Raw genomic sequence first — 10,897 nt, 5'->3', positions numbered from 1 at the left:
TCAGTTCAGCAAATATTTTTAGTACCTCATAACTGAACAAAAAATTCAAAAGAACAAAGAATCCTACCCTTGAATGACCTGACCTTCTGGCTGTTATGAACCTTCTGAGGAAAAAGTTAAATTACTTGCCTTCCTCAACTTTTTCCATATAATCAAAAGCAAACTGATTGTAAAGTTATAAAACAAATAATCATCTTCAGTGTGCTATGACAATTGGATTTTGTTTTATTTTAGTACTAAAATATGCATCCATCAGCCCAGGTTGCTTTTTAAGCAGATGAGCAGACCTCTAGGGAACACTGCCTTTTAAGCCAAGAACCATCTTCCTTTGAAAAGGCCACAGTTGGGAATCTTACAGAAATGAGAGGAAGCAGTTACTCCAGACCCTGTTCTCCAAAGGACATTTCTATTCCGAGTACTGATGATTCACCATCCTTTTCCTCCCATTAGAGCAGTTTCTGGATTTCAGCCTAGCCTGGGAGCTGACAAGGTAGCCCGTGGGCTGCTTTGTGGGGGCCAATTAACATAAATTCAGAAAATGTCCGGTGTCAGAAAATGGAGGTGGTAGAACTCTAGTCTTCACGTCATCTCAAGGATTGTCGTCAGTAACCGGGAGACCTCACTCCCAAAAGTCTCTGGTTAAAGTTGAGTCTGTGCCTGGCCATGGGGCAGGAATTGGATAAACCACTTGTAGGCTGTTGCCAGCTGCCCTCGAGGTAAAAGGTGAAAAAGCTTTCAGCATGGAGAACTGCATTGACCGTTTGAAGAAATACACGACTGGCTCCTCCGCCCAAAGCTTCTCTCATAGAGGTCACTGTCATCCGTCTTCGAGCTGGACATCATCACTGAACTCCAACCAACCAAGCAAACAAACGTCTCACCCTAACCTCCCGGTGCAAGTTTCCATCGCATTCTAAAGGGGAACGTCGCAGGGGAGAAGAGGCTGCACAAGTAACCGAAAATTAGCCTGTCTTTTTCAATGGCGATAATCGAATTAGCCTCAAATTAAACGTGTAATTGGCCCTCGCTGGATGCAAGGACAAAAGCCCCCATTGTCCTTTTGCTCCCGCTGCGGCGGTTGCTGCGGTACCCACCCCACCCCGACCAGACTCTGGCGCAGGGTGCGCGGCCCGGCGCCGAGGAAGCGCCGGGGCTTCGGGGAGCGTGCACGCGCTCGCTGTTCCCCGCCGCATCGAACCCGCTCCGGGTGGGCGGCTGCCTGGTCGAAGGGCTGTGCGCAGGGCGGAGGGCGCGCGACAGGGAGGAGCGGCGGAAGCCGGAGTGGTGCGGGAGGCGTACGCGCGCGCCCGCCCGCCCGCGGCCGAGCCTCCCCGCGCCCGCGCCCCTCTGCCCGCCCCGCCCCGCGCCCCCGCCCGCGCGCTTTCTCCTCCCTCCTCCCCGCCCCGCGCCCGCCCAGCCCCCGGAATCTGTGCAGCTGTCGCCGTTCAGGCTGCGGATTCCTCCAGTCCCTCCCCCGGCCGCCTCTCCGTCCGGAGCGAGCGCGCAGCCCCGCGCAGCAGCACCCATCGGTCCCGTCCTGTGAGCCCCGGCCCCAGCCGCCGCCAGCCCCGCGGAGTCGCCTTCCCGGCCCACCCGCCCGGCCGCCGAGGAGCGGGAGGAGGACGGGACCCCGGCGCCCCTACCCCACCCCGGGAGGTAGGTCAAGGGCCGAGGCAGGAGGATGCCAACTCACCCGAGGCTGCCTGCGGGCGGGCGGAGGAGGGGCGCGGGCCTGGGCGCCTGACGCTGCTGCCGCCCTGCACCCCGGAGGCCGTGGGGGCGGGGAGCCGGCCTCGGGAGCGGCGGACTCCGCAGTGTGGACTCTCGCCCCCCGGACGCCCTGGGTCCTGTCAAGGGGGTGCGTGCTGAGTGGCGATTCTCCCGGGGCCTCTTCCAGGCTCTGCGAGTAACGGTGTGGGGCTGCGGCCAGGCGTGGTCCCTGCTGCGCTGCTGCAGCCCCGCGCCCCGCCGCCCCCGCCTCGCCCAGTTCCGCGCCCGCGCAGGGCTGAGGGAGCCGCCCTGGGGCGCCGCGCCCGCCCTAGCCTTCTGCCACCCGGTCTTCAACAGGTTCGTGCGAGAGCGAGGACCCTCGGGCCCTGCCTAGGGAAGGGGGGCTAGGAGCCTCAGGTCACTCGCTCCCCGTAGCGGGTCCCTTTGTTTTGGTGACAGGAGAGGTGCCAGGTGCTACCATCTAATGAGAGGAGGCTGTGTGGAAAGCATTGCCCTTTATTTTTGCAGTCAAGCTAGGGCACATAGTGAGGAGAGGGATGTGTGGGAGTGCTTCAGCAGAAGAGAAGATGGATTCGATGCGGGCTTTTAGGGCGGGGATGTGTGTTTTTGGCAAGATGGATGGCTCACGGTGCCCTCGCCGTGATGCAGCACAATGCAGCAGTATCGCAGTCTCCGGGCTTCTCGGTGACGGGGCTTGGCACAGCCACTCGGCGCCTGCGGCCCCCGCCCGGCCCCACCCAGGCCCATGTCAGCCCTTTGCCGGCTCCCGGAGCTGTTTCTACCTCGTCGGGCTGCTGTGGAGAGACTAGTGACGAGAGGAGCAGGTCGCCTAGGTATACGAGTGGCAGCCTTCGCTTTGGGGGTGACCTCTCCTGCCCTGACTGTTGGGTGTGGGGACCAAGGCACGCCCTGCAGCAGTGATGCAGGCCAAAGCTGCTGGCCTGCGGATGCAGAAGGGAGCCTGATGCACGGAAGGGAGGGGCTGCAGGACAACCCAGGCTGTGGTGCATTTGGTGTGGATTTGCCGATTTCTGTGCATCTCCCTTAAACCACAGCCACAAACCAGATGGGCATTGATTCCATTATTTGTGGAAAGTTAGTGCTTATTAATTAGACTGTCATAGCTATGATGTTATAGTTCCTTGTCTTCCTTTCATCATTTCTGAGAAAATGGATTTTTCCTTTAAGAAACCATCTTTGAAGTGAAATAATTTTTCATTTCAGATCATATGCTCTGAAAACATTTATTAAAATATAGTATTCAGCTGGTTGTTTTAAAAGAAAATTGTATATATTTTAACCTGGTTTTTAATCTGCTTTTTCTGCAAGCAAGCACATTTATTTATTTGGAGTCTCTACTAAGGATTTTTTGATTAAAAAGTGTCATGATTGATAGTGAATTGGTTTTCTCCAGAATCAAACTTGTAGGTTCAGGGAGTCAGGTGAAACCTCCAGACATGACTAATGGGGTTACTGGCTGCGTTTATGGATGTGTGTGTGTGTGTGTGTGTGTGTGTGTGTGTGTGTGTGTGTATTTGTATAGATGTGGCTGGGGAGGGGGGCTAAGGCCTCTGCTGTTGATATCTAGTATATTGGTATCATTTGAGTGTCTGCTGTTACACAGGAAAATGCCCCATTAAGCTGCCAGTTCTGTATTTCATTTATTAGGTATGAGGTGGCATGTGGGATGTATTTCAAATGTTGCCTCAAGCATTCCTAAAATGTAAATGTGAGAGGCAGACTTCAGTATACTAACTGGAAGGGAAGGTCAGCTCTCCAAAGCCAGGGAGGGGTGAGCCGGCTTTGTTTTTGTTTTTAAATATCCGATGAATCTGTTAGAGTAGAACAGCCTGTAAACTTGGGTGTGTCTGTGTATGTGTGGAATGTCTGTGATGTGTGTGGAGTGTATATACTGAGTATGTGTGGTCTGTGAACGGTCTATCTGGTATATGGAGTATGTCTGGAACGTGTATGTGGTGTGTATGTGTGTGGTGTACATGTGTCTATAATTGTGTGTGTGTGTATGTGATGTGTGCCTGTGGTGTGTCTATAGTGTGTGGTATCTGGTGTATGTGGTGTGTGTGTGTGTGTGTGTGTATGGTGTGTGCCTGTGGTGTGTCTGTAGTGTATGCTGGTGTCTGGTATGTGTATGTGTTGCATGTGTGTAGTGTGTAGTGTATGTGTGTGGTGTATGTGTGTCTGATGTGTCTGTAATGTGGTGTATGTGGTATGCCTGTGGTATGTCTGTGGTGTTTGGTGCGTATGTGTAATATGTCTGTAGTGTGTGGTGTGTGGGTGTGTGTGTGTGCCTGTAGTGTATCTGTAGTGTGTGGTATGTGTGTATGTTGTGTATGTTTTTGTGCATTGTGTATATGTGTGGTGTGTGTGTGGTATATATATGTGGTGTGGTGTGTGTGTGTGGTATATATATGTGGTGTGTAGTGTGTGTGGTATGTATATGTGGTATGTGGTATATGTGGTGTGTGTGGTATGTGGCATGTGTATGTACAGTATTTGGACTGTTCAAAGATGGGGCTTTGTAGATTTGAGCTTCATGGCTGTGATGGCTATCTGCATAAAGATTTCTTTTTTTAGTGTTTCGTACATGGATTATGCAGACGTTTTGAATTTACTATGTTGTAAAAAGTATCCTGTGCTAATGTCACAGGAGGTTTAGCTGTTCTAATTTACACACCAGCTGCAGAACTCTGTTGGGATAAGCACTTGGTATCTTCTCCACAGTGACCAAAACTTTCATGTGCCATAATGGAAAGTTCTGGGCAGGGAAAGCAGTGTCCCTGGACCACCTCCCGTTGGTGAAGAGCCCAGGGAGGGCTCAGCACTTTATCTAGGGAATTTAATTTTTTTGTCTTGATGTATGAAAGTGTGATGGTGTATGTGTGGTACTATTTTGAGACGTAAGGATTTTACTACAAAAGAAATTGACTAAACATAGGGGGCAATTGTTGATGAGTGTTTTATTATTAAACTAATTTTAAGCTTTTCGTCTTAAGATCCTGTTATTAGTTGTTTTTGAGACGGGAACCACTGATCTCAAATTCAGGCTTAAGTGATTCCTGTCACCCTAACTAAAGAGCATATTTTTAGTGATAACCTTACAGTCCAAGTTGTTGTATTTCTTTTAACTTATTAACCATAATGCTCAGTAGTAATACTCCTTTAATTATGACCCAACCAGCAGCTTCTGTTTACTGAGCCTTTTCTAACGTTCTGTGGATTTCCTTATGAAGCAGTGGGTTCCCCTGCAGGTTATTGAGAATGCAAACCAATGTTCAAGGAGGGAGGAAGGAGCCAGTGTCTCAGTTAAAAACGCTACTATGGTAGCTCTGAGGATTCTCCTTGTAAGCTTCAGACTGTATGTTTTATCCAAGCACCTTATCTTCAGAAAGACCAAGTTTGACACTCCGGTTGTCTTGGTAGTGGTTATGCCATCCATGTTCGAGCTTATATAGTGTAGGAATAACAGTTTTTGAAACTAATAACTAAAATTTATTCCAAACAGACAGACACATATTTTCTATTTTAACACATCATTGCAATGGATGGAGTCATAGCTCAGTGGTTAAGAGTGTACACAGCTCTAACAAAGGATGGTTTGAGTTTGTTTCCAGCACCCATGCTAGGAAGCTCACAACTGCCTGTAATTCCAGTTTCAGGAAATATGACTTTATGAACACACACTCAGTACGGATAATTAAATATTTTAAAAGTCAGATATGATCTTTGGAAATTAGCAGAATCCCTCAGTAGCTTATTATGGATGCATCCTCTTGAGTCCACTCCAGAACTTCCTGCTCAGCCTCTGCATTTTAATAAAATACACGATGTGTTTGATTGAGCATTCGGTTAAGGAACTCTGCCCTGCTTTTCCAAAATATCAAAAGCTTCTGGACATCCTGAGTTCTATTTCCCAAGCCATATAATGGTGGAAGGGGAGGAGAATAGACAAGCAAAGTTGTCCTCTGGTCTCCACATGTGCGCGTGACCTGTCCCTCCTATCACGCACAAATACAGACCCAGGGGAATGGGTTTAAAATCTCACGGTTGCCTTTCTTCTTCCTTCACCATAAAGCTGAAGTGTCTCTGCCTGTGTGTATCCACGCGTGTGTTTCCCGCCACTAGAGGGAGAAACCTGGAGAGTCCTATTTATTACTGGTTATCTAGATTCAGAGTGTTTTACATCCCCTCCTAGAAGACCTCTGAAGTTTAAAAATCGTCACCAGCAGAAGAGGGCTTTGAGAGTGCAGCTGGAGCCTGAAGCGCTCAGATCCTTGACACCCTCCGTGTCTAGTCCTACCCTGGCTCCATTTTCCCCGTAGAACTGTTACTCCCAAATTAGTATTGATTATTGAGTTGCGGATACAAATAGTATTTCTCAAGTACATGTTAAAGAGTCAGAAGCCAGTGAACCTAGTTCAAAATGAACCTTCTGCTACCTTGTGTCCCCCTCTAGTCCTGTCCTCAACTGTATGCTTATCGTTGCCTTGTTTGTAGATGAGCTTTCTTAAATCCTAATTTTTGTATATTTTTAACTTTATATAAGCAAAACTTTATTTTATATATCATCTGACTTACATTTTAAAGTAATATCTAATCATAAAATTCATAAATCTGCTCATTTCTAGTGCTGGGGAGTATGTTATACTACCCGGCTCATTCATTCAGCCTTCTGTAGGTGGATACGGAATCAATTCTAGCTTTTTTACTGCTAATCAAAGAGCAGCTGTGAATGGTATGGGTACTTGTTTCTTGGTATACATGCGGCAATGTACACACATTGTCCAAAAAATGAGTCCTGTTGGATCACAGGACACCATGTCCTCCTCAGCCTTGCCAGAGGGTTCCAGGTTGTCTCCAGAGTGATTTGATGGGCAGACCATTCTGTTTGTTCTAACATTGTGTTTGTTCTAGAACCTCAACATAAAATCACTTCCTAACTTTAAGAAATGTTGATCTAGGGGGCTGGAGAGATGGCTCAATCACTGACTGCTCATCCAGGGGTCCTCAGTTCAATTCTCAGCAGCCACCTGGTGGCTCACAGCCACCTGTAATGGGATCTGATGCCCTCTTCTGGTGTGTCTGAAGACAGCCACAGTATACACACATACATAAATAACAAAAATTTAAAAAAAAAAAGTCTTAATCCATTTGGTATTTGTTTAAATTTTTTTATTTGCAATTTTCTGATTACTAAGATGGAGTATTTCTATTATTGACCATTTAAACTCTGTCTTCTGAAATGCTTGATCAGACTTTGACTTACTTTTCTTTAAAATGTTTCCTTGTGGATTTGTAGGGCTCCTGGAGGTAGCTTGCCCATTATTACCTTGTAGATGATATGTTACAAATATTGCCTGCTTACTCCTGTTTTTGAAGGAAAATCAAATAATTTTTAATGAATTTGTAATTTTAATGAAGTCAGAATCAAGTTTTTTTTTTGAGGATGATTTTGTTGCCGCAGAAACAAAATCCTTACCTTGGAAAGAACAAACAGATCTGACCCCAGATCCTAGTGTTCTTATCACTTAGCTAAGTGTTTGTGGCCATGTGTGGCTGTACCTAGCCATTCTTATTTTCTTCATCAGAGAACCCAAATAATACATCCTCATCTACTATGAGACACTAATTCAGAGTTCTGAGCACATAGTAGATGTTCAGTTCAGTTTGTTTTCCCTTTTAGGAATGCTTAATCTATATGAGTTAAAATTTCTTTGATATTGCATGGCAAAAACTAAATATTTTTACATCAAGAGCTATTAAATTGCTTATTCTAACATCTGTTTTTATAGAAGGCTGCGTGACCAGTGGGATTTATGTATTAAGACAGGCTATAATGAGCACTCGCTAGAAACAAACCTTTAAGAGGTTTAGATTCTAGTATGTGAAAACAGTATATACTTGCATTTCTTCATGAACTATTCTTTTCACCCTGGAAGCATTTATATGTTTAATGTTCTTCATTTGCAGCTACTCTGAGATTACTTTGCATTCTTACTCGGATTTCATAAATTGTTCTTGAATATATCTGAATATATTTGAAGATATTCTGGTAGCATTGCATGACTTAAATTTAAAATTAAAAAAAAATGTGTGTGTGTGTGTGTGTGTGTAGATTATCTTCAGATTTGGTCTTCAAAACACACACACACACACACACACGCATGCCCTTCCATGTGTGTCTGAGAGTGCACACACGTGTACATGGAGATCAGAGGATACCTTGTAAGAGCCCATTCTTTCCTCTGTCGTGTGGGCGCTGGAACCAAAGTCAGATTATCATGCTTTGAGGTAAGTGCCTCTACCTGGTGAGCCATTTTAAAGATCTGAATGACTTAAATTTGAATAAAAATTAGTTACTAATCCTAGAATGATGCATACATTATAGTAATATATATGCTATGATTGGATGATAAAAGACCTTTATAGATCACGTGTGACTTTGACAAGCTGTTTATCCTTTGTTTAATTTTTTTTTCTACCAGAATTTGGAGGAAAGTAGTATCAGTAATGAAAGGATAAAGTATACTAATTTTTAAAAGAGCTCTTTATTCCTCTTGCAGATACACTTTTTTGTTAGGCCTTGTCACTTATGTAGAGCGTGGGAAAAGATGTAGGAACTGGACCACAAGGGAGTCTGCAAAACAGTGCCGAGGAGGCCATGTGTCCCTAATGGCTGTGGCCTTGGGCTCAGCAAAAAGTTCCTTCTTCTCTCCCTACCCTCTAGGGTGGATCTTAAAGACAGTGTGTGTGTGTGTGTGTGTGTGTGTGTGTGTGTGTGTGTGTGTGTGTGTGTGTGTGTGTTGAAGACCAAATCTGAAGATAAAGGTGCTGTATGTTTTTCAGAAATGTTCTTTGCCGGGTGGACAGTCCTGAGTGTAGACATGTTTCTTTGTTCTGTTTGATTAAAGGGAAAGTAAAACCTACATTCTTTATGAAAGGAAGCTTAGTTTGCCTGCGATTGTATTTTTAACCTGAAGTATTTGAAAGCTTTTATGTAGATTTTTTTCTGTATATTATTAATAGTATTAAAATATTCATTTTTCCTCACCACTTTTTAAGTACTCTCAATTTTTTATACTGTCTGCTAATGTAGATGGTATATTAGGTTTCTCCCCAATTGTTTGTACGGAACACATGCCTTCAGAAAAGCATGAATTAGTATAAATTAGTACAAATTAGTATACCAGGCTGACACATGGTGCACATACATACATTCAGGAAAAGCACTTATATACATTAGCTATTTTAAAGTATAAATTGCAACAGAAATACAAAATATAGAGCTGGTAGATACCTTAGTTAGAAAATTCAGGCCACCAGCCTGAAGTCCTAAATTTATCCCTTCCTCCAAACTCATATTAAAAAGGCTTGTAAATATCAGTGTTGAGATATGCAGAGAGAGGTGGATTCTTGGTGCATGCTGGCTCTATAGCCTGTCCTGATTGGTGAGCTCCAGGCCAGTTATCTTGTTTCAAACAGTACAGTGTGGGCCCGAGAAAAACCTCAGCAGTGAAGAGCATTGGTATCTCTTTCAGAGAGCCCAGGTTCAATTCCTAGCACCCAAATAGCAGCTCACAACTTTCTATATCTCCAATTCCAGGGGACCCAGCTCCCTTTTCTGGCCTCTGAGGGTACCAGGCTGACACATGGTGCACATACCATGGTGCACATTCAGGAAAAGCACTTTTATACATTAGCTATTTTAAAGTAGTTTTAGAAAAGGTGGATGGTTCCTGAGGAAGACATAGGTGTGTGTGTGTGCTTATACATGTATGGGTTTTGTTTGTTTCTGTTTTTGTTTTTGTTTGTTTTGGAGACAGAGCCTTGTTGGGTAGCTTGCTGTCCTAGAACTTACTGTATAGCTCAGGTTGTCCTAGATCATGGACTAATTGTGACAGTCTTCCAAGGGCTGGAATTTGAGGCCTGAATCACTATGCCTGGCTCAAAAGTATTTTTTAAAATAATTTCATTATCAAAATAGTAGATGAATGTTTTAAGTTGTTTAGAAAATGAAGATGAACACAAAGAAGAGAATGCAGATGATCAAGTATTTCACAACCCAGAAGCAGGCATTTAACCCCCGCCCCAAGTATCTTACTAATACACAATGAGGGCCAGTCATCAGATCTTAAACTAAGTCGCAGGGGCTTGATGGTCTGTGTAACCACATGACTATGGCTCGCCAGCCATCCAGCTCTAAGAAGCACGCCGGCGCAGGAATGCCGATTATAGCCCATACATGAATACTATCTGGGGCTCTGTTCTTTAATGAAGTTAAAAAAAAAAAAAGTGGTAAAGAAACAGGATCCAAAATGTGTTCATGATAGATATTTCTGTCCAGTGGAAAAATACTAGAAATGAAGTTCTCATTAGGTAATGTGCGCTTTCTGTTTTGTTCTGAAAGGAATTCCCATCAGAGTGGATTGGTTCCCTTGAGAGGTATCTCCAGATGGGTTGGACAGCATCTGAGTTTACGTTCTGTCCTCAGATTTTAGAGTCATTGAAGCGGCTGTCCCATAATGTGTTGCTAATAGAATAGACCTGGCCATACAGTCTGAATTTTATTGAAATAAATTTTGCTGCGTTGAACTTGGTTGTAACTGTAAGTGTAGATTAGATCTTGGTTTCTTAGGGTCTTTGAATTACTTGACTTGGGATCTAGGATCTGTTTTAGTAAGGAAAAAACAATAGATATACTTAATAGGTAGGCCAGCTTGGTGATCCCTAGGACATCAGATGGAAGGCAGGGGACTTTGTCACCTTGGTCTTGTGGCTGGCTCCTTTCTGACAAACTGGAATTAGTGGGAGCAGGGAAAGGAAGCAGGAAACCAACAAGAGTCATTTCTAGCCATTTCTATGGGCACCTTGGGTTTGGTGTTAGTCTTGTTTGGGGTGGTAGGCCTCCAGAAGAATGGCAAATGCTGTTATTCTTCCTGACTTAAACAGGAAGTGCTTTAAATGGCAGTGACAATTCCTTTCTCAGTTTAATGGGGACTGGGCTGGTGGTGGCATTGGACAGCACTGGGTAGACTTCCTTCACACAGATGCAGGATTCAGCATCTTCCAACCTAACTGGAACCTTCTCAGCAAATGGCAGAAACCATTAAGAGAAACCCTTGATGGCTGTTGTGTCTGTCCTGCTGAA

General features: G+C 44.8%; 1 protein-coding gene across 1 annotated transcript in view; it reads left to right on the top strand.

The window, feature by feature from the left end:
• The first annotated feature begins 1,452 nt into the window (after positions 1 to 1,452).
• The window catches only part of Sptbn1 (spectrin beta, non-erythrocytic 1), a 169,563-nt gene continuing 160,118 nt past the window's right edge, over positions 1,453 to 10,897 (top strand). Inside the window, exon 1 of the mRNA XM_052199160.1 lies at positions 1,453 to 1,656. The gene's annotated coding sequence lies outside the window, so the exon portion shown is untranslated. The remainder of the gene's footprint in view (positions 1,657 to 10,897) is intronic.

This window comes from Apodemus sylvaticus, chromosome 11 (genome assembly GCF_947179515.1).
Source record: "Apodemus sylvaticus chromosome 11, mApoSyl1.1, whole genome shotgun sequence".
NCBI lineage: Eukaryota > Metazoa > Chordata > Mammalia > Rodentia > Muridae > Apodemus > Apodemus sylvaticus.
This window is presented reverse-complemented; position numbering and strand designations above follow the sequence as displayed.